The 4,019-nt window shown below is 34.2% G+C and overlaps 1 long non-coding RNA gene across 1 annotated transcript; it reads left to right on the forward strand.

Annotated features, from left to right (window-relative positions):
• Positions 1–445: 445 nt before the first annotated feature.
• LOC141706003 (uncharacterized) lies at positions 446–3,805 on the forward strand. The gene is made up of 3 exons (XR_012568566.1): positions 446–852; positions 1,715–1,759; positions 3,620–3,805. It is a non-coding gene; the product is annotated as an uncharacterized LOC141706003 (long non-coding RNA).
• Positions 3,806–4,019: the final 214 nt, after the last annotated feature.

The raw sequence follows: 4,019 nt of genomic DNA on the forward strand, positions 1-4,019 counted from the left end.
ACGGAATTCGAAGATTCACAATTATACTACGTGTTTTCGTATCCGTAAAGAATGGCGTAGAACCGGGAATACTACGTGAAATAAATAATATATCAAGGTATTTCTATGATCAAGAGAAGGAATGGAATTGGTTATAGGATTATAAGCGATAAAACAAATCGCTACGAAACAAGTCGTTATACGTGGAAACTATCGGAATGGAACGACGATTGCATTTACGATAAATAAACGAATGAGAAATTAAATCCCATGCAAGTTGGCCATGCATAACCAAGTCCTAACTAGTAGTTAGGAGTGTAACTAGATGATTAGAAGCTAACTAGAATAGTTAGTGGAATAGTGTTGAATAGTGATGGGAGACAAACAAGTACACAAGCCATACTTCTCCCTTTTCTCACTTCACCACACAATCAAACCAACCCATACCTTTGCCAAATTATTGTCAAATCTGCTGCATACATCCCATATATTCATTATACACTCCCACACTTTAGCCACAAAAGAAAACAACCACTTTTCCCTCACTTAAAGCTCTCCCATTTTTCATTCCAGCAGTTCGGATTTTCTGAGCAAGGGAGAAAGAAAAATTCATAACTCAAAATATACTCATTCAAATATCATGAAATTTTTACCATAGCTTCTCTATATCATGGGTAAGCTTCGTACCAAATTTCAGCCTCAAATTAATATTTTTCAATTTTATAAAAATGTTTGAATGAGGTGCTGAAAGGTAACTCCGAAATTTTAACTTGTTTCTTGGTTTTGTTTCTTAAGGATCTAGCCCTTCTAAGTATTTTCTAAGAAAACCAAGCCTCAATAATCCTAGCACTAACCTTCCTAGTATCCAAGAAGGTATAACTTTCAACCCTTTAAGGTTTTATGGTTGGATTTAAGAGTTATGTTTGTTGTAGTGTTAAGATCCAAAGGATTGTGTTTGTTTGAGTTTGTATTGATTATGTTCTTGCTAAAGACTTGAGATGTTGAGTTGTAATCCATGTATGTGGTACTAGATAGAGAATATAAGGTTCATGTGGGTGGATCTTGAGAAGTACTTGTGTTTATGATGGTTATAGGTAGTGATTGTGTTAAGATCAAGTAGTAGAAATTGAGTTTGGGCATTCTTGTACTTGATCTGTTTTCTGCAAGACATTCGGCCATGAAAATGGTTAAAATTTGAAAACCACTGGCCATGACTAGATAGATATTGTTTTATAGTTTCTATACATGTGTAGATCATCATGATGAGATTTACGGTTTAGGAGTTATGGTCGTTTTAGTGTAAAACATTTCTGCGATTAGCCAACTGCACTTAAGTCCACTTGCATGGTGATTTTGAAGGACTTAAAATAATTTTGAGATTCTGGAAAAATTATGAAAAATGGATATGACAGTAGAGAAGACTGTCCAAAAAGAATCTTAGGAAAATATTAATTTTTCGATTTTATAAAAATATTTTGGTAAAGCGAGCGCAAGCGAGAAACGCATAAAAAACCTAGTTTTGACGAACATTTTCTCACGTTCGAGCTTAAAACTTGAAATGGACTTTCTAAAGCGAACGATCGATTTCAAAACCCGACCATGTTATAAAGTGAGAATATAAGTGTTGAGAATGTGACGATCGGAGATTCGTTATACTTGAGTAGTTGCGAAAGTTGCTTAATAAAAGCGAGACGTTAATCGCGTACTAACTTAGACCGTTGGTTTTTGTTTATAGATCGCCAACCAAACACCAGAGACCATACCACTTCGATTACTCGAGGCAAGTTTTCGAAACCCTATCTCATACTATCCATGCTATATATATACTGTTGTGATATTGATGCCATGATTTACAGTTCAAATATATATATGCTTGTCTATGATATCAATGCATACGAATTATGCGATTGTTTACGAAAATAAATTTCGTTTTACACGAGTATGAGAAGTTGAAACGTATTTCAAATATAATATATGATAATGGGAGTTGAAGATATTTTAATAACGATTTAATTCCGGAGAGAGCCGGACGCGAAAGATTTCTATTTCGATAAAGAAAGTACGTTCGCGTAATATATATCAAGCGAACGATTGAGATTTTGACTTAAACTTCGAGAAATATTGGTTTATTCATTTAAGGGACACCCTTACTTGATTGATTATTTTATAAAGCGATATTTAAGGGATTATTAAATATCCAGAAAGTATTTAAAAATATACTGAATAGTTTATAAATAATTTCACGTTATTTAATAAAGATTTAACTATTCAAAGAGCAATTATAGGATACCAAATCATGTTTTGATTATTTGATTAAGGTGTCTCCATTCGTTGGACCTTATTCACAAAATATTTTGTATTTAAGATTTTTATTAATTCATTGAACCTTAATTAGAAATACTTTGTACTTAAGATTTTATCAATTCATTAAATCCCTCTTATATAATTATGAGACCTTAGATTTTTAATATCTTCGGACTTCTAAAAACTTATTTAAAAATAGACATAATTCCCAAAGGTACTTTCTAAATTATTCAAAACTCTTGAAAGAGATTAATCATTTGAAACGTATCAAAACCTTAGGGAACTTAGTCTTGAAGCATAAGAGTTTTGCTTCCTCGTTCAATAAAGAACAAGTGAGTAATATACGTGTCACCCTACTACAGATAGGGATTTGAAAATGATTTTAAATTCAAAGATCCGACAACTCCCAAAGATCAATTGAGTTAAAAGTGATGAATAAAACATCTTATTTTCAGGTCAACTTTTAACGACCTATTCCTTCGAAAGATATAACTGTTTTGGGACTGGAATGTGGCCTGCCCGGCACAGAGTGGTATCGGGCAGTGACCAGGCGCGGAGTGGCGCATTATGCAAGCGCGGAGTGGCGCATTGTACGGTTATATGGTCTATGTGACCATTGACTTTCGGACTTGCACGGCAATGGGCAACCACCGTGTAGTGTCTTGATGAGCCCAAAGGCGGCTAGGTTTGTATTCCTTCTACTAGTAGAGAAAATTTCGTATTCGGCTGATCACCGATACGTGGTTTATTCCAGTATAGTCCCTTTCTTCCATTTTGGAAAAACTGTTGTGAAATATACAACAGATAGCCGATAAGGCTGAGTTTTAAACAAGGATATTGATGAATATATATCAAATCCATTTGAGAAATCTGCTGATAAGGCTGAGTTTAAATAAGGATGTTGATGATTATATATCAAATCCATTTGAGAAATCTGCCGATAAGGCTGAGTTTAAATAAGGATGTTGATGATTATATATCAAATCCATTTGAGAAATCTGCCAATAAGGCTGAGTTTTAAATTGGGATGTTGATGAATATATATCACACCCATTTGAGAATCTTGGTTCGAGTAACATCTTGAGATTTTGAAATAAAATGAGTACGAGTATAAAATGATTTTGAGAAAGAGATGAATACAAGTATTCAGTGGATATACTATTGTAGTTGATTTTGAGAATATTATAAATTTGATAAGCATATAAACTTTTAGAACGCTTTGGAGATACAAAGTATAATTATTGGTTTTATTTATCCTTACATACTTAATTATGGGGATATATACCTTGCTGAGCTTTAATGCTCACCCTTGCTTTTATATATCATATCACAACAGACTACCAGCATGGATCAGACCAGGACTGCTGTCCGTAGGCGGGTAAGGAACGCTCGTGAGTTCCGTAGGCTTTTTGTGCGCCAGCCCCGTCAGGTAGATAAGTGGAAATGATTTATTTGATAATGTTTCCAAGCATATAACCTGTGTGTATGTGAGTTTGAATAAAAGGTCGAGTAATATTGTGAAAAGAGAATTATTTAATTAATAAGTGATCATAACGACCCGAATTCACGACCTTGGATTTGGGGGTGTTACAGAAATGGTATCAGAGCCAAAGGTTATAAGTTTTGGAAGCAGTAAGAGTAAAATGGGTAGACTGAGGATCTAAAAGTTAACAAGAACTCTCATCGAGTTCGTAGTCGGATTACTATGGAGTAGTCGTGACGGTAGTACCCAAGGG

The sequence above is a fragment of the Apium graveolens genome, chromosome 2, assembly GCF_009905375.1.
Source record: "Apium graveolens cultivar Ventura chromosome 2, ASM990537v1, whole genome shotgun sequence".
NCBI lineage: Eukaryota > Viridiplantae > Streptophyta > Magnoliopsida > Apiales > Apiaceae > Apium > Apium graveolens.